The following is a 20,772-nucleotide window of genomic DNA, read 5'->3' on the forward strand; positions in this document are numbered from 1 at the left end:
TCAATTAAATTTTCTATTCAATTCAAATTTAAACAATGTGAGCTTTTTTTTCCCGATCACAAAAACGTAAATAAATACAATTTATTTATTTTTTTAAATGAATACAGTTGCTATATATATACATAGAGGTGCATCTCAATAAATTAGAACGTCGTGGAAAAGTTCATTTATTTCAGTAATTCAACTCAAATTGTGAAACTTGTTTATTAAATATTATTATATTAAGTATTTTAAGTCTTTGGTTCTTTTAATTGTGATGATTTTGGCTCACATTTAACAAAAACCTCAACAAATTAGAATACTTCATAAGACCAATAAAAAAAACATTGTTGGCCTTCTGGAAAATATGTTCATTTACTGTATATGTACTCAATACTTGGTAGGGGCTCCTTTTGCTTTAATTACTGCCTCAATTCGGCGTGGCATGGAGGTGATCAGTTTGTGGCACTGCTGAGGTGGTATGGAAGCCCAGGTTCCTCTTCAGGAACTCGAGCTGCGTCCAAGAACGCTAGGGGAACGCCTCCAGCGTGACCGTGCTCTGATACAAATGTAATCTGTCCAAAGGATGGGCGAGACGTCACGGGCAGGTGACGTAACGGCCAGGAAGCATAAAAGCATGTGCGGTGGAACCGGCGTCAGCTTTTGTCATTCAGCAACCGCTACTCTGTGTGTGTCTGTCGATCTGTGTTGTGAGTCTTATTTAGTGTTGTTTGTCACTTGAAATAAGCTCCACAATGTCTAAAGTGCAGAGAAACTAGCACTTGAGCGAGAGCAGATCGCATTACAGGCTGTGTTTTTCACTAACAGTCCGTGTGTGGTCTGCTTGAGAGCAGAGCACGCAGAGTCAGCTCTCGAGGGAGCCGACTGCCCGCTTTGTGAGCGTTTGTCGCTGCGTATGCTTACTCTCAGAGGGCTCTCTTTGAGGAGGGAGCTTTCACCTGCGTTCCTTGCGTTACCGGCCCGCGGGGAATCGCAGATGGATCAGGTGGAGGGAATGAAGACGGGCGAGCCCCTATCTTCTTCCTTCCCATCAGATCCGCATCAGATCTGGGTTCTTCCCCCCAGAGAGAGGGCTCGACGCTCCGCCTGTCTTTCTCCGAGGAGGTAGACGTGAAGGGCGTCGATGACCTTTGTAAAATCGCAGTGTTTGCACGAGCATTGTTTGCACAAGCTTATTATGAACGAGGTTGTCTTTATAGCAGTGTCCCTGCATAGGAACGGAGTTCGCGTTTTCAGCTCGAAAAAAAGTAAAAAAGGGGCTGATCGTGCTTCTCCCCGCCGTGTGATCTCGCGGTTCCGGTGAACGGTGGACGGGTTGGAGACGGGTTCGCCCTCTCTCCACCTGCAATCCCCAGATCTAGCGCTCTCGCTCGGGGCTGGAAGCCCGCGGTGCGGTTCTTCCCCCTTTGAGTGAGAGCTCACTGTTGCAGTGCACGTTGCCGAGGCGACGCGTGCATTTTGTCTTTCTCATTGGTTTCATTAATCCTTTTCATATCAGACTGTGTTTACTTGTCTGGTTGTTTTTCTCCATTTCATTTTGAGGAATTAAATGATCCATTTCATCTAACTAGGAGAAGTTAGATGTGTATGTGTAAAAGGAGCCTAAAAAAACTTGGGATTTTCTCGAGTGAGAGCACAATGTTTTACCTCTCTTCCTCTGAGGACGGTCCTCATATAGGGAGCGTCACTTCTCGTACTCCCCAGTATGTTGGAGTCAGAGTGGCGCTCCCGGGCCGAGGCCTTCTAGCAGAAGGCGGATCTGCGGACCGTCACTCTCGCTGGATAGTCTTTGGCTAAAACATCCTGCTGCCTATGGCCCAGGATTTCTGAGGGCCGGCCCCTCTGGGGAAGAGCAGCATACACGGTGCCCGTCTCTCCTCAGTGCCCTCAGGAGATCGGTCTGCCAACCCTGCCACGTACGGTGTTCCAGGGCACAGCAATCTCCAGCGAGCACACATCTCAGTTTCTTCTGCCCGGAAACGTAGCGGAGCTGACGTTCAGGGGTCTCTAGAGCAGCTAGTTTGGCCGTCTCCTGCCGGCGTGCCGTTCCAGGACACCGAGCTAGCCGCCCTGGTTATACCAGAGGCCAGTCTTGAGAGACTGGTTCCCTTAGTAGACTATTTGGCAGCATGAAAACTACTGCCAAATGTGTCTCCATGGGACCTGCATACTGTAGAGAGAGGTTACAGAATCCAGTTTGGTTCTCCTCCACCTCGTTTCAACGGGGTGAATCCCACTCTGGTGGGCCCCGAGCAGGTTCTGGTAATGGAACGAGAAGTAGAGTACTCTCTTGAGGAAGGAGGCCATCGAGGTGGTCCCTCCTCACGAAAGAGATTCCGGGTTCTACAGCCGGTGCTTCATAGTTCCCAAGAAGGATGGAGGGTTGCCGTTCCATTTTAGATCTGCATCAGTTGAACCACTCAGTCAGCAGACTGAAGTTCACGATGCTCAAACAGGTCGTGTCTCAGATCAGGTCAGAGTACGGGTTTGTCACGATCGATCTAAAAGACGCATACTTCCATATCTCCATCCTTCCCACTCACAGGGAGTTCTTGAGGTTTGCTTTCGAGGGTGAAGCTCACCAATATCGGGTTCTTCCCTTCGGCCTAGCACTCACCCCGCACTTTTACAAAGTGTGTGGATGCCGCGTTAGCTCCGTTGCGGCTACAATCCGCATATCCACTTTGGTTGATTCTCACTCAATCAAAGCAGATGGCGGCTCAACATCGAGATGTTGTTCTTGCTCACATGAAAGCGTTGGGGTTAAAACTGAACGCCAAGAAGAGTGTGCTTTCTCCATTACAGAGAACCACTTATCTTGGTGTGGTGTGGGATTCGACCACGATGCAGGCACGTGTGTCCCCTGCTCGGATCGAGTCGATCCTCACGGCAGTCAGGAGAGTGAAAGAAGGCCAGTCACTCAACAGTGGTGGCTCAAGACCAAGGGGTTCTCCCCAAGGGGAAACCCGCTTCACATGATCAAGGTCACATGGTGGTGCCTACGTGCCTTAGACATGTGGAGACATCCTTGGTTCTTGTCTCAGGGCCCGGTGCTGGGAGCTCCGTGTCGCTGCGTACGCTAGCGACGGACGTGTCCCTCACCCTGCCCGCAGTCTGTGGAGTACTCGCCGTCTCATGTGGCACATCAACTGCCTGGAGATGCTGGCGGTGTTTCACAGAAACACTTTCTCCCAGACCTAAGAGATCGCCGGTGTTGGTGGGATAGCACTGAAAACACAGCGGTGGTCTCTTACATCAACCACCGAGGAGGTCTGCGTTCACGCCCCTTGTACAGGCTGGCGTACCAGATCCTTCGGTGGTCCCAGGACAAACTCCTCTCGCTGAGAGCAGTTCACATGCCTGGGCATCTCAGTGTGGGAGAAGACATCCCGTCGAGGCAGGGGCTGAGGCCCGGAATGGATGCTTCACCCCGAGAGACATTTGGAGAGTGTTTGGCCAGGCTCAGGTGGACCTCTTCGCTACTCAGGTAAGTACACAGCGCATGTCCCCTCTGGTACTCTCTAAATTCATCCAGCTCCACTGGGGCTGGATGCCATGGTACAGACGTGGCCGAGGCTTCGTCTGTACGTTTTTCCCCGATCGTTCTGCTCCCGGGAGTTCTGCCGAGAGTGCGCTGGGACGAGGCCAGTCTACTTCTGGTAGCACCGTTCTGGCCGGGCCGAGTATGGTTCTCGGACCTGATTTCTCTCCTCGACGGCTCTCCATGGGAGATTCCCGTCAGGAGGGATCTCCTCTCACAAGCGGGGGTCTGTCACCCCCGCCCGGAGCTTGAAAGATGTAGGTGTGGCCCCTGAGGGGGCACAGCCCATAGCTTCTGGTCTCCCAACCGAGGTTGTTGAGACCTTCCTCCAATCCAGAGCTCCCTCAACGAGGAAACTATACGCCTTGAAGTGGAACTTTTCACTTCTTGGTGCGGAGACCACCAGCTCGACCCAGTCAACTGCCCAATTGGTACAGTTCTGGAGTTCGTGCGGGCCTGTTCCTCCGCAGGGTTAACCCACTCCACCCTGAGGGTTTACGTAGCGGCTATACCGGCCTACCGCACCCTTCTCAGTGGCCTTTCAGTGGGTAGGCACCCCCTAGTTACATGTTTTCTCCACAACACAAGGGACTTGTACACCCTGAAGTGAAGTGTCACTTCATGGTGCAGAGGTTGCCAGCTCGACCCAGCCAACTGCCTGTTTGGTACAGTTCTGGAGTTTGTGCGGGCCTGTTCCTCCGCAGGGTTAACCTACTCCACCCTGAGGGTTTATGTGGCGGCTATACCGGCCTACCACGCCCTTCTCGGTGACCTTCAGTGGGTAGACACCCCCTAGTACAAGTTTCCTCCAGAGGCTGAGGACTCCGGCCAGAGAGCGTTTGTTATGTGGCGGATCAGGATGCTATTCCATAGCCTCGAGTCCTCTGCTCTCCCCTCTTGGGGATCAAGACTCACTCTTCAGAAGTTGGCCTTCAGGACGTAGGCCCCGCTCACCTAGCCACCTGTGCTCCATCCACACTAGGCAGGGATTTGTCAGTCTGGTGGCGTGGGGATCTCGTTCCCCTAGCGTTCTTGGACGCAGCTCGAGTTCCTGAAGAGGAACGTCTTAGGTTACGTATGTAACCCCAGTTCCTCGAGGGAACGAAACGCTGCGTCTTGAAACCATACTTCCGGCATCCCTACAAGCGGTTGCTTCATTCCTGAAGCTGACGCCGGTTCCACCGCACGCGCTTTTATGCTTCCTGGCCGTTACGTCACCCGCCCGTGACGTCTCGCCCATCCTTTGGACAGATTACATTTGTATCAGAGCGCGGTCATGCTGGAGGTGTTCCCCTAGCGTTCTTGGATGCAGCGTCTCGTTCCCTCGAGGAACTGGGGTTACATACGTAACCTAAGACGTTTCTTTGACAGTGGCCTTCAGCTCATCTGCATTTTTTGGTCTCTTGTTTCTCATTTTCCTCTTGACAATACCCCATAGATTGTCTATGGGGTTCAGGTCTGGTGAGTTTGCTGGCCAGTCAAGCACACCAACACAATGGTCATTTAACCAACTTTTGGTGCTTTTGGCAATGTGGGCAGGTGCCAAATCCTGCTGGAAAATGAAATCAGCATCTTTAAAAAGCTGGTCAGCAGAAGGCAGCATGAAGTGCTACAAAATTTTTTGGTAAACGGGTGCAGTGACTTTGATTTTCAACAAACACAGTGAACCAACACCAGCAGATGGCACTGCACCCCAAATCATCACAGACTGTAGAAACATAACACTGGACTTCAAGCAACTTGGGCTATGAGCTTCTCCACCCTTCCTCCAGACTCTAGGACCTTGGTTTCCAAATGAAATGCAAAACTTGCTCTCATTTGAAAAGAGGACTTTGGACCACTGGGCAACAGTCCAGTTCTTCTTCTCCTTAGCCCAGGTAAGACGCCTCTGACGTTGTCTGTGGTTCAGGAGTGACTTAACAAGAGGAATACGACAACTGTAGCCAAATTCCTTGACACGTCTGTGTGTGGTGGCTCTTGATGCCTTGACCCCAGCCTTAGTCCATTCCTTGTGAAGTTCACCCAAATTCTTGAATCCATTTTGCTTGACAATCCTCATAAGGCTGCGGTTCTCTCAGTTGGTTGTGCATCTTTTTCTTCCACACTTTCTCCTTCCACTCAACTTTCTGTTAACATGCTTGGATACAGCACTCTGTGAACAGCCAGCGTCTTTGGCAATGAATGTTTGTGGCTTACCCTCCTTGTGAAGGGTGTCAATGATTGTCTTCTGGACAACTGTCAGATCAGCAGTCTTCCCCATGATTGTGTAGCCTAGTGAACCAAACTGAGAGACCATTTTGAAGGCTTAGGAAACCTTGGCAGATGTTTTGAATTGATTAGCTGATTGGCATGTCACCATATTCTAATTTGTTGAGATAGTGAATTGGTGGGTTTTTGTTAAATGTGAGCCAAAATCATCACAATTAAAAGAACCAAAGACTTAAACTACTTCAGTCTGTGTGCATTGAATTTATTTAATACACGAGTTTCACAATTTGAGTTGAATTATTAAAATAAATTAACTTTTCCACGACATCCTAATTCATTGAGATGCACCTGTATGTATATATATATATATATATATATATATATATATATATATATATATATATATATATATATTTTTTTTTTTTTTTTTTTTAAATTAATTAATTTATTTATTTATTTTTTACAATTTTCTAGCAAAACAAACTTTGAACTGGATATACACAATGTAAAATAAAATAAAATAAAATCTACTAATTTGAGCAAATACTGGCTTGTAGTTATTGCTAAACTGAAATACTTAATACTTAATAAATAAATTAAAAAATAATAAATTTAGTTATCTGCCTGCCAAGTAAGAGTCAGAACGATATGGTGAAAAATAACCAGTAACAGGGTTGTGGGATAAAGCTGAATAGTTCCATTTAAGATAATATATGCAGTATATTAATAAACTAAATACTATACTGTTTAATGAAATATATTTTTTGGTAAAATAGACTTACGTTGAAGGAGGAACCTGGGTCATATCTGAAACTAGAAAATCACTTTGGCTGAGCTATTATGGGTTATGCCAGTAAACAACCACCAAAAACAATCATAAAATAAAGCTAAAACTGCACATCAGTGGCAACAATAAACACCACAGCACTGTGGTGATGAGCGCCACTGACTCATCTTCTCGTGAAAATGTAAAAATCTGGTCTACCATGATATACAGTACAGCACCATTAAACACTGATAAATGAGACTTGATCTTTGCAAGAGGCAGAATTACCGTTGGATAATCCAAGCGTTTGGAGGCATTTAGTGGCATCAAGTAAACACAATTTTTCAACACACTGTGTTCAATGCTATTTACTCATGCAGGCCGGCAGTTCAATGTGATTATTCCCGCTCTGTTAGAAACGCATTCCTGGCATACGCTCTGCGCTGCAGTTCCTGTCGAAGCCAAAAGACAGAGTGTAGCAAGCGTGACTGACATAGATAAACCAAAATTATTCCCCTCTTTCCATAATTACCAATTTCAACAGTGGAGATAATTTTTTATGGAGTCGTGGCAGTGGTGGCAGCATGTGTCGTAACGTAATGTCTTTGGGGATAAACTTTCTCCCTGTCATGCTTAGGAGGATGCTGTGATGTGATTGGCTGAGAAGCATGAGGTTCAATAGTGAACATGGCCTTGGGCCAGTGGGGCAAAACTATGGCATTATGCATGCTTTTCTGTGATAAAGTTGCTTATGACTGAACCCAATCAACCAGAGAGAGTCAAATGAGTTTTCAGCCTCTCAGAAAAATTGGAATTCAGATGGCAGCTGTTTAACACGATCAGTCAGGGAAACAATGTAACACAGAGAATGACAATGAATAATACACCATACACAGAGTATGATTAGCTACTAAAACATGCATGTTTCTAAATTATGAAAATTATTAATTAATATAAATTATGAAAGCACCAAAGTTGACTTTTAAAAGACATAGTTCACGTCAAAACAACAACAACAACAACAACAAATTCTAAATATGTTCCTTTGTGTTGTTTCACACATTGTTTTTTCATACTGTCAACTAAATAATTAAAACAAAGCTGAAATAAAATATAAATACTGGATGAAAAACTGAAAAAGCTGAAATAAAATATAAACACTGGATGAAAAATGTAAAAATCAGAAATGCTGAAATAACTGTTTAGTTTAAGTTGAAGTACAAAAATTCCCCTCTTTCCATAATTTCCAATAAAAACAAAATAAAAATAAATTTAAGCTAAATAGAAATGTTAATAAACTAATAAAATGAGAAAAGCGCTTAACATAATTACTACAATTTCAGTTAAAGTTAAAATAATACACTGAAAATAAAAGCTAATACAAATAACATAACACTGTTCACATGCAGAAAAAAAGAAAGTCATACAAGTTTGGAACAATATACGGGAGAGTACATGAATTTTCATTTTTCAATGAACTATTCCTTTAAGTTCAGTTCCATATGTCATGTTTGCTGATAACACGTTCAAAACTCACATATATGCAGCCTCATACACTTAAACTTTACTCTATGGTGAGTGTGTTAGTGTGACAGGCAGGTACAATACCCTGCAGCCTGTACAAGCAGCCAATTAAATCCCATCGCAGACTCGTTCGCCCATCAACGGCTCACCGCCCTCTTTCTTTTTTGCTCTATTGCACTTCTCCCCTCGTCGCAATCCATCTTTTTCTCTCAGCACTAGACACTCTCTACCTCCCCTCCAGTCTTCCCCTTTCAGAGTGTTAATTAATCCCTGATAGTGGATGAACCAACACACACACACCTGGAGAATCCAGACAGATGCGGGGGAGGTCTGTGTATATCAAATGAAAACGTGCTCAAATGGCAGAGCTTCATTTCAGATATGCTGGGGTTTTCACTCGTAACCGGAGGCAAAAGAGACCTAACTTACATCAGCCTCTGTGCTGAAGCCTTAATCCTACAGAAAACCTGATACATGTCAGTCTTATCTGTTTGAAACACGGGGCAACTTTGCAGAAAGTTCAGGCCGTATCTCAGGATGGACAATGTACACGATAAGACAAAGATGAAGAGACACGCTCGAAGAGAGGTTGAAGCAACATACAGTATTCTACAGACACAAAATCAATGCTGAGTGAAAAGCTTCCGTGAAATAGAAGGTGCAGGATGATACATAAACAACAAAAAAAAAAACTGAAATTAATAAATAAAATGATATCATTTGTGTGTGTGTGTGTGTGTGTGTGTGTGTGTGTGTGTGTGTGTGTGTATGCTCACCAAGGCTGTATTTAGTTGATCAAAAACACAGTAAAAACTGTAATACTGTGAAGCATTATTACAATTTAAAATATCTGTTTTCTATTTTATTATATTCTTAAAAAATATGTATTCCTGTGGTGGCAAATACAGCCATTCTAATTTCTTAGAAATATTTCTTATTATTATTAATTTTGAAAGTTTAATAGAACTGCATTTTTAATAGATTTTGTTATTGTAACAGTCTTTATCGTCATTTTTCAAAAAAATTAAAAATAAAAACATTCCCAGCTCTATCTTTTGTTCCTGGACAATTAAATCAGAAATGCTATTAAAATATTATTTTCTTAAAACACTGAAATCACAAAACACTGACCTAATGGCACAGAAACTTCATGGCTAGAGAGAATATATTAAAACCACTGCAATGTTTATGATGTTGGTTAACTTTAATGACTCCATCAGAAATATTCAAATATATCACTCTGCCCTACCTAAAACCACAGACAACAGTCTGACTATTTTCTACAGAACTGGCCTGACATCACTGCTAATAAATAAGTACATTCATATTTTGCATTACTTGTATGTCATTTCTGTTTGAGTGACACTACACTGAATGCATTTTGACAGACCCCTGATTTGTCTGTGAATACACAGACTGTGCTGGTCATTTAAATTTATAAATAAGCAATTCATCCAAATCAAATGTGTACATAACGCAGCCTCTCTAAAACTGATTTGGATCTAATCGAGATGAGCAAAATAATCTGGCTGAATCTTTCAGCCGGTCACCAGAAGAGGATTAGAGATGCTGAGAAAGTGTCCCCTGTTATTTTATACCCTAATCATGTTGCCTAAACATCTAAAAGCTGATGGAGAAAAAAACAGGAAGCTGCCTATAAAGTCAATGGGTGTCCTTTTATCCTGACTAACCAACCACGAATAATCAACACAATTTCAGTCCAATACTGTCTAATTCTCCACTTGCAAGACAACACAAAGCTGATAATATTGCAAGATGTGACATCATTTTGATTTCAGTGACTGTTTATAAAAATCCCTGATTTACTGTTTGAGTGTATCAAGTAAATACCATTAACACTGAAAAAAAGACCACGAAGACACTACCATACTAAACTTCAATAGCTTAGCAGTATTATGGCCATGATCCGCTGTAAGTGCCTTGAAGTAGTAAATACCACGGTACATGAATATGGTAACCTTGTAATGTGATGATATTTATCAAAGTATGATCAAATAACCATTACTGAAACACAGCCACTATACTTTTTAGGTAGCAAAAGAGTATCTTAATGATGATCAATCCATATCCATCATAAATCTCATCTATTACTGTCATTCAGCACACAAACACACACATATGTCGCGCTATGTAAAGTCATGCACATTGGATGGTGTTAATGATGGGTCGATTTTGATGTTCATGTTCAATGATTACGGTGAGAGATCGAAACGTTTCATTCTCCTGATGTGACAGGACCATAATTAAGCTCCAAAGATTTCAGTGTCAAGCTGCTAACCGGCACACCCACGCAGAGAGACAGAGAGAGAGACCTTTCTGACAGGGAGAGCAATCACTACTTTAGATTTGAACACAAAACACATTAAAGTTACCGTATGCTTTTCCTGAGCATCTCAGAACCAGGTATGGACACAAAGAGATTGCACAGTGGCACCAAAGAGTATTCATACACTTCAATCATTTCGACAAACGCACACTAGTGTTCAAAAGTTTGGGGTCAGTATGATTTTTTTTTATTCATTCATTCATTCATTCATTTTTTGTTTAAAGAAATAAATGCTTTTATTCGCCAAGGACTCATTAAACTGATCAAAATGACATTTATAGTGTCATAGAAGATTTCTATTTCAAATAAATGCTGTTCCTTTTAACTTTCTATACATCAAAGTATTCAGAATGTATCACATATCATGCATCAAATGTATCACGGTTTACACACAGATAATAAACAGCTCAACGGTTTTTAAACATTGATAATAAGAGGAAATGTTTCTTAAGCACTAAATCAACAGATTAGAATGATTAAATTGTATTTTAATTTTTAATAATAATAATAATTTTAATGTGTCAAAAACATCTTACTGACCTCAAACTCTTGAACTGCTCTGTGTCAATTTTCTCTCAGCTTTTTTACCATTTAAATACATTTTATAACATTTTTTTGAAAATTTTGTTGGATGAATAATTTGTTTTTTATCTTTAAAATAAATGTCATTACATTACATACAGTATATAAAAAAACAGGTGAAATTCCTTCCTTTTTGAAATGACAAAACAATGTCTTTCTCTACATAAACATACATGGAAAGAAACAATGAGGGAATCAAAGTGAGATTTAAGAACATGAAGATTAAATTATTCTACAAAAAGTCTCCCTCACTGACATTTCCTTCAATCGAACGTATACGACCTTTAATGGCCTTTCAGTAATAATCAGCAAAGTGAGTTGTCTGAACTCAGGCGTCAGAATGAGTTATTTTCATAATCATTACTCCCTATCAAATTCATTTCACTACCATTTTCAAAGACTCACCTAAACTGCAATTTCATGACAGAAGAATAAACTGCAGCAAGAAAAATTGAGCTTAAAAATAAAGAAGGGAACAAAAACTACCTTTCAACAACAGTGCTGCGTATGGGCATTAATTCTGGTCACTCACCCTGTAGAGCTTGGATTGGGGCAGAGAGGTCACCTTCTGACAGGTGGGTTTAGGTTTACCTCGACCTGAGACTCTGGTTGGCATGGAGACAGGACATCAGTCAGGTTCATACTGCCCCGGACCTGCGGGCACACAAACAAATATACAGTCAGACCTGTTTGATCCCAAAAAGAATCAGTCTGAAATAGCACTCTCCTATCTGTATTCAGACATTCCCATCAACAAATGAATAATTCAACTTTGATCTGTAAAAAATGTCATAAGTGTAATTTTAGCTGCCACTGGCTGAACACTTGACAAGAATTCAAACTTCTGAACACATCTGAAATAACTTGCTTCATCCAAAGCTTATAAACAAGTAAGTCATGGGCTGCTGTTGGATTTAATCCTCGAACCGCTGAAGCTACAGAACGAGTCGAGGGATACAGTCAGCGTCTCAAAGCATCTTGAAAGATTTCCAAACCATCTGCCTTCATGTGACAGTGCCCTGAATACACAAACCACACTTGTTGTTTCAATAGGCCACTAAGAGCAGTGATGTACTCTTGAAGTCATTCTGTTCCTAGTTGCAGTCATTAGATGACATGCCCACAGACCACAGACTAAATGTTTGATGCATATTACATGCAAAAACAACATTATCTGATTAAAATAACCCATTTCAATCTGATAGGCTGGCTTTTGCATTATTTTTTGGACTCGGGATGCACAATTTTATCACTTTGCAGTCTCATTCAAAGGAACTAGCACAAGATTCTCCCAAGTTTGGTCCATGGCACTAAATGTTAGATATTTAAGAATTATTTTTGAAAAACCTGGTAGCAAACTAAATATCCAAGACATTATTATCCTATATATCCTATCCTTAATAGATTATCCTCTTCTGGCGATAATTAAATGATACCTAAATGTTTGTATTGATACAGTATCTAATTGAACAATGTGTTCTCTTTCTCTGCATTACTTGCAACTAGACATCTCCATGTATTTGTCAGCCAAAGTATGATGGGTGACTCAAAACACATACGTTTTGTCAAAACTATAGGTAGAAGCATTTTTGTATTCCCATCTATGGACAGCCGGATCAACAAAGGAGCAGTGCCAAAATCAAAAGTGCATTACGGGTGTTAAAGTTTTTGGCGAACGTGAAGGCCACAGCCCTTTTTCTCTGGTCATATAGCAACAGTCTCAAATGAATATTCAAGTTTCTTCAGACAGCCGAGTTTTATTAAAAGCCCGTTGTGCCAACAGTGAATTCCCCCTTTAAATCACTCATTGAGCAGCAACACTGAATAGCATATTAGATTTACTAATGCCACAGCCAGTGCCCAGTCATAAGGTAGTTACTTGTTTAAATAAATAAAAATTTCCATATCAATCCTTAAAACCTGCTGGTCTCAAATCAGAGACTGCTAACATCAGGTGTAGACAGGATTGCTTAATATGAGTTTACAAAGAATTTTATATATTGTAACTTTTGACCTTGCATTAAAGCTCATTATTACACAAAGGCACTGAATCATGTTTCTTTGGATATTAAAATATGCTCAAAACTCCTAAGCTTCAAACACTATAATGTGTTATGTTAATATGTGGGCAGATTATGTAGTAATGTAGACCGTTAAATCATCATTCAGCAAATGCAGGGCAATTGTGAAAGCAGCTCGCAGCAGGAAATCCAGCACGATTCTGGTAAAAAAAAAAAAAGGAATACACATACAACCCATTGGATCTTACAGCGAGATGTGATGAAGGGATGTGAAATCAGGGAAATTTAATATGCACCGCAATATCAGACAAATATTGCTCATCATTAGGTGGTATTAGTATCATTTGCTATTCAGTATGATCAAAAGTGAAGGGATGGCAGGTAGAAATGAGTTTTTATTAAAGTAACTCATAGATACAAGCAGCATTAAAAAACACTATTTTATATGCATGCCTGCAGTGTAATAACACTGAATTTATATTAGTTCGATAGATAGATAGATAGATAGATAGATAGATAGATAGATAGATAGATAGATAGATAGACAGACTACATGAATGTTATGTGGGGTCTAAAATCAACAAAGCACAAAGGCCCCATAGAATAGGATAATAGAGGTATTAATGAGAATTCATAAACAATTAAATGGTTTCAAATGATAAAGATCGAGAATGAGGGAAAACAGAAAGAGGCAGAGAAAGAATATATCAGCTATCAAGTCTCTTAGCATGTAAAATGTATGAGTATCTCCCCCTTGTTTAAGACCCTGTCTGAGCCAAACAATAGACCACCACAGCGCTGAAAAAGAAACACTGGAAATAATTTATACAACCTAACAAAGACCGTTCCTACATAATGACAGAAGCATCCACTGTGGTAAAATGTGTGCAGTATGGGCTTATCACACGGAGTCACATTCATACAGCTGCTTTAATAATGCTCACAAATTGAATTGATTACGATGTGCCAGAAATAATGAATTGCTATCCTCTTTCTATTTTGTAACAGCGTAAGGGGCAAAACATTGTAAATCTGTGAAGACCAAAATACTTTGTCTTGTTAACTTTTTTTCGTTTAACGTGACTTACACAAGCTGTCAGTCATGCATTATTTAAACTTTCAAAGGACCATGACAGAGATGTTCTTGTGTTTAAAAACGCGAGACGTAGCGCTGAGAATTGAATGAAATCGTTGCGGCCCAATGTTTTGAAACTGACACTATTTGATAGGGCCTATTAAAAACGTAACGCTCATGCACAAGACACTAAATAGGAAAGGAAAAAAGACGCGACGCAATGTCCAAAGACGCCTGTCTACCGCATTTACATAGAAAAAAAGTTAAAAAGTAGCGGAGTGGAACAAAAAAGAATAATATGGAAACATCCTATCATTACTTTAATGTTTTAATGTTTTATTGAAAATCAACAGTCAGCTGACAAGAAACGCGATGAAACAGTTAAATGCTGTATGTGCAGCAATAAATGTGTATTGGAAAGTACACTTAATTCTAGTGAATCGGTTCATCCTGGTGTTCTCTCTTTCAAACGTAGCAGCGGAATAACGAGTCATTCTAGTGAATCGGTTTATTCTAAACAGTTTTCTCTCCAACAGGCCATTGGAAACTAAAGGGTGAATTGCTTTAGTCGTCTCTCTCAAATGTAGCATTGGATAGTCAGAAGCATTCTAGTGAATCGGCCCGTCATGTGATTCATTTAAATAAGAATGAGTCACCAATTCTATGAATTATGTTTTCGACTTGGTTAAGTAAATTAGGGTGTTTTCGTTTAATTCCGTTTCTCACTACACCAACACTACTTTTATCACTGACTTATAACTGACTTCAGTTTTCACGTAGCCTACATCTTGTTGCTAGACCGACTGTACATTATTGGATTTCTTTTCTTAGCTGAACAACAGATAATATACAGGTAAAAAATCTAAAAGAATGTCCACTTAAATCAGTATTTGACGTAGTTATTTATTTTTTGAGCACCGTGTGGGCGTGCTGTCAGTGTTTATTTTGCAACGACGACGGCTGACTGCTCATTAGTTAATCTGCATATAATGTGATTAATTCGTTTAAAATTTTAAATAGACTGACATAACTGAAAGTCAACAAATATTGCACAATATTTTGCCATGTGTAAACTCTTCAGCATCTGAGGAGTTTTAGTGAATTACAAGCAAGAAGAAACAAACGAGTTGATCAAGGCACGACAGAATTAATTTCATCCTTCCATCTGGAAACAGATTATACTCGCACTTTTTCATGAGACGAACCTGGGATGCAACAGGGTGTCTGACAAATTACTTGGGACACACAATTTCTGTTCATGTCAGACATGAACAAAAATCTGCTACAATATGGAACCCAACAAACTGAGCATGACACCATAAACTGAGCCAGTGAACGAACGAAGCGAAGCGAGTATGTGTGTCACTTGTAGAAGAGCAGATTTATTTGAAATTCACCTAATTATTTAGAGTGTTCTGTGTGTTCTTATTATTTACACTACAAGACAAAGCATCAATTGTATTGGTCTAATGGTCAAGTGAGAGATGAGATGGTATGTTTTGTATTGTGGTCCTCTGAGGTAAGAAGCATCTGTTTGTAATGTAAATGCACATCGGGCTACCTAAAATGTATAAATGTCACTGCATTAGATGACATTTGTGGAATTCATTTTACAGAACATTTTTTTGATGTAAAGGTCGTGTTTAAGGTCATTGACAGAGTTCAAACATACATCCATAAGGCCTTATATGAGACAAACCCCACCTGTTCTCAAAATGAAACAAAGAGCACGTAGCCTACACACTAAATTTTCAGAAAGACCTGGTATGTTCTATCAAAACACATTTCCAAATCTTGTCAGAGCTTGGCAAATATCCTATCATAACCACTTTAATGAGTACAAGGCTTTGTCTAAAACATCCATTCATCTTTAATCTAATGCAGATGTTATTTTGGACCATTTCTAGATTTAAAATAGCTGATTATCACTTAAACCTGCTGGGTTTGAATGTACCTTTCCCATGAGACTGCTATTTGTCTGAATGAAAGGAACAAAAGGTCATAAATGTAGTGCATTTAACAATGCGGCTCAGGGCTCAAGGGTTCATAAAGATTCATTTAGAAGAAACATTCTTAAAAATAAAGGTTTTTTATTGAAATGAATGGATGAACCTTTAACATCCATGGAACCTTTCCACTGCAATGTTCTTTATACTAAGAAAAACATGATTCTTTTTTAAGAACTCAAATTGATTCTTCTATGGCATCACTGCAAAAAAAAAAAAATCATTTGTGGAATCTTTAAAAAAGTATAGTACATTCTGATCCAGAAGCGTCCCTGTTACAGCATGTTCTAAACAGGTGCAATGCAACAAAAGTACTAAAAGCTTGTTTATTTTTACTATCTACACCACAAATCAGTGGAATAAAATCTGACACCTCATTTACATTGAACATAACAAACTGGACAAGGTGAATTTTTCTGTGAAAACATTGGATATTGTATGACAAAAGCCTGAAGTTTCACAAGGAAAGCCATAAAAGAACTCATCCACACGCTGTTCTGATTGGTTATGATTTTGCTGCACCCCACAGTATTTTCGGTTTTAGTATGGGAAAACTGCTCATCTTATCATGGCTGGTTAGGACACTGTGAAACTGCTGAGATCTCAGGAATATTACAGCAACCTGGAAATCACAATCAGTTAATTCATCTAAATGACAAAACTGGCTGACAACAAAGAACACTTACAAATTGCAAACTGTTATCCGAATCTACAAGTCTGCCCTGCTAATTCACTGGTTTGAAACCAAAGAAAGCTCAAAAATACATAATGAAAGTGTCCTTAGACTGTGTGTGCCAGATTTTTATTACTTGTTTATTACTCTTTTTTTTTTATTACTTGTTGATTTATTACTTGTGCAGTTTTAGTTTAATGTGAACGTGTCTCTGGCCTTTTTTGGTTGTCAAAGCTCATTCAACTGACCCTTTCACAACCCAGAGTCTGTGCCAAAGAAAACATGGCTCACATCATGGGTGAAGTCGTATGTTCCTCGTATGATTTTGTTCAAAGTGCCATTCATGACTAATTGACACAACAACCATGGTGGAATCTGAGTAATGCTTTATCATAACAAACACAGAGCAGTTCTGGTCTATAAAGCCATGACACTTCTTTAAACGAGGGCCAGATATAGAATACATTAAAAATAAAATCAGCATCATCTTTAATATGGATGAGAGAAAATGCAAGTCACTAGACCTGTATGAGACAACAGGCACAACAGGTTCAGCATATGTGGCTCAAATGTGACTTAGTACATGCATTAAGTGGGCTCTGGCATGCACTTGTGTTAAAAAACAGCTATTGTTTATGTGCATGTTGCAGTGATGGACGAGAAAAGGGTGCAGAAGTCTTCCTTGTTTGGTCAACTGGCATAAGCACAGCACATGTTAGGCTGAGGAAAGCTTAGCCTTCTTCTGGCGGGCATGATCTGTGTATATATGAATATAGAAGCTGATTGGGAATTCTGATTGCTGCTCCAGGGTAAGGCTGCCCATAAGTGCTAATCTAGGATCAGATTCCTCATTCGAAATTCAGCGGCTAAAGGAAAACATCATCTTACATCATTTGCTGCATGCGTGCAATAATAAAATGTCTTCATTTTTGAAGTGACATACATTTTTAAAACAAAATTTTAAAAGAAATCAGTGTCATTTGAGGATTGAAACATTTATTAAATTATAGTTTCATTTTAAAAATGTTTTAAATTTAAGAATGTAAAACTTTCTTTTTAAATTACATTCATATCCACATTTAAATCATTATCCAACAAACCTTCAATTAAGCTCAAATGAGGTGATTTTGGTGAAAATGAATTTGTGAAGACATTCTCAACTGGATCCCAGCTTTCTAAAACCTAAATAATAACATAGAACTTGGTTCTGACATTGTCAGTTGTGACTACGTATGTTTTTGGGCTTTAATGCTTGATGCATAGGATTAGGCAAGATTATTTAAATTGACTGAAGTACCACTAAAAACAATTCATATATACATGTCTGCTTTTGAGTTGCTTAAATAATTACCAATATGATGCTAGTACTCATTTGTGATTGTCTATGTAAATACCAATATTAATAAATAATTATACTGACTTTAATCTACTTGTTTATATTGGTTCACCTATCTGCTTATGTGGTAAGAACTAGTAAATCAAATGTCCACTTGTGTCCTGCAGTGTTGTGGTAGTATTATTAATATACTATGATAGTATTTTTAAAATATTTTAATTAGTTTTATATTAGTTTTATTAATATTTAGATTTTTTAAAATATATATTGTCAAGTTTTCAGTTTCAATTTAGTTTATATTTTAGTAATTGTATGTTTTTGTCATTTTAGTTTAGTTTTAGTTATTTATTTATTTTTCCCCCTATTTCTATAGCTATATCTTTTATGTTTATCTCAAATTTAGTTTATGAAATGTTCACACTTCAACTTAAATTTCAGTTGATTACCTGGAGGAAACACTTCTTTTTTGTAATGTAATATTTATTATATAATCTAACATTTATATATCTTTTTATTTCACATTTCAATAAAAAATAATTGATTTAGTTAACCATAATAACACTGCTGTGGATAATAATCAAGACCTCCCATCAACTGTGAGTGAGTTTGTGGTAATGCTAAAGGACAGGCCGTTTATATGTGAGTGGCATTTTGACTAATCGGGCAGTGAGAAGACACTAGTAGGTCATGAGTCTTCAGTCTTGGAATGGAAAATAGGTAAAGGGTGCCAGATGAGAGCTGAAGCTCCTGCAGTTAGAGTACAAGCTGTCTACACTCTCATGAGAATGAGTTTAAGCACATATAAACAGCTTCACACGACCTGGGGTTACTTCAGTCTTTAAACATGTCACCTACAACTAGCTGATGATGACCTTATACGAATGTTACCTACACTTCCCAAAGTTTATTATTGAAAAAAAGTCCTATTTTCAGTCATCCATGAATATTAGCCTAAAAGCCCCTTGAGATTTACCCTTGAGAGCCGAGCTCACCAGAGTGCAGACAGGTTTTCTTGAGAACGTTTCCTGAAACTGACAGCACTGTTCACCGCAGGCAGAGGTGTATGCAGCTGTCTCCTGCCTCGCTGTGTTTATGTTTCTGCTCCTACAGGGACCATAGCAATAAGACAGATGATATAAGTGTCACTGTCTGTTTCAGGCAGGATAAATCAGACAGAGATTTCTCCTTATGAGAGACGAGAGGAAACGCAGAGACAACGATGTGTGCCTACTTTCAGCAGGCTGTTGATTGGGTGAATAAATTTTCCATTACGATATGCTTGTATTATTCAGTACAAAAACTATGGCATAGTCTTGCTTTTGCTTTGTATTAAATATAAATAATTATTAATAACTGAGTTTAACTAGAGCTATCAATTTATTGGGTACTTAAAAAGATGAAAAAAAAATTACTGCTTCAAAAATGTTTCACTGTATGAAAAGAAATTGTAGAAAAACTGAGGTACTAGTAATTATCTCCTAGTTCGTGAAGTTTATGGACATTTCCTTTAACCCTAATACACAACACAATACAATACGTAATACAGTGAAAACACTTTTTGAATTTTTTTTTTTAATTGCTTTATATTAACAAAGTACATTAGAACCTATTTTTCTGGCTTTTTTAGAGTGTGTTTTTTAAATGTGAAAATTTTAAATGATTTAAAATGTTTTAAATAAACTTTAATTTATTTCTAGTTTATTTTCTTTATTTTTTTTCTGTGCATAAATGAAAGTTATTTTATTGCTTTTTGGATTTGTATTGCTTTTAGAATTTACATTAAATTGAGCTGTATTATGTCTTTATCTGACCTTTATTGGTATTATTTGTATTTATAAAAAATAACAGAAGAAAAAAAAAAAAAGCTACACAACCTTTTGTCCTTACAGACTTGTTTTATGGGTTTATGAATAATGATTTCAAAGACACTCTCAAGTGGATGCACTGATTAATGCTTGCAGGAATTCAACATCTACTGTTCAGCATTGCAAGAAATGTCAAGTGTCATTTGCTCTGACAGAAATCATCATGTTAAAAAGTCCAAAAATAATAGCATTTTTATAATTGTACAAAAACTCAACACAGTCACACCTCCACACAAACAAATACGATCAAAGTGTGCCTCTGACACAGTTACTTCCACAAACATTGAATCTTTTCAGGCATATCTCCCGTTGAATTTATTCTCCTTCCCTTGAATGTGGATGTCAGAATGACAGACTGTTGACAGCCCTAAATAAACGGCACATAAAAATATGGAACAGGCTCTGTTTGCTTACTCACAGTCCTGGTCCCCCAAGCTGCTCTCAGCACAAAGCCAGCACTCAGAAATCATTCCAGGCTGAATGCTGCAATGCATTTACATACATTTGGTTTAATGACAATTTGTATGTGAGAAAGAATAGGAACACCCCATAATATAAAACACTTAAAGCCCTAGATGTCATCAAGCATCTCACCTGATAAATCAAATGTTTCTTGGTGAGTCATGCATAAGGGTTTTGCAAGTATGCCGTTTGATTCGTGCATGAGTTTAATGAGGTAATACTACAGCAATACCTGCTAACAGCAGTCAATGATGACATCACATTACTGAAGCAAAATCATTTAAATCAGGCAATGCTGGAGTGTTTTTAAATGCCCTAAAAGAACATTCGCTTAATAAAATAAAAAGCAGTCACTGAGAAGATGCT

At 39.2% G+C, this 20,772-nt stretch overlaps 1 protein-coding gene across 5 annotated transcripts in view; it reads right to left on the bottom strand.

Annotated features, from left to right (window-relative positions):
* Positions 1-20,772, bottom strand: part of chrm3a (cholinergic receptor, muscarinic 3a) — a 94,417-nt gene that overhangs the window by 50,811 nt on the left and 22,834 nt on the right. For 4 of the 5 annotated variants that reach the window (XM_058748946.1, XM_058748945.1, XM_058748943.1 and 1 more), the window contains exon 2: positions 11,501-11,622. The gene's annotated coding sequence lies outside the window, so the exon portion shown is untranslated. Of the gene's footprint in view, positions 1-11,500; positions 11,623-19,071; positions 19,689-20,772 lie in introns of those variants that run through there. The other variant, XM_058748947.1, reaches the window with a different exon arrangement.

Source organism: Onychostoma macrolepis, chromosome 17, assembly GCF_012432095.1.
Source record: "Onychostoma macrolepis isolate SWU-2019 chromosome 17, ASM1243209v1, whole genome shotgun sequence".
In the NCBI taxonomy this organism is placed as follows: domain Eukaryota; kingdom Metazoa; phylum Chordata; class Actinopteri; order Cypriniformes; family Cyprinidae; genus Onychostoma; species Onychostoma macrolepis.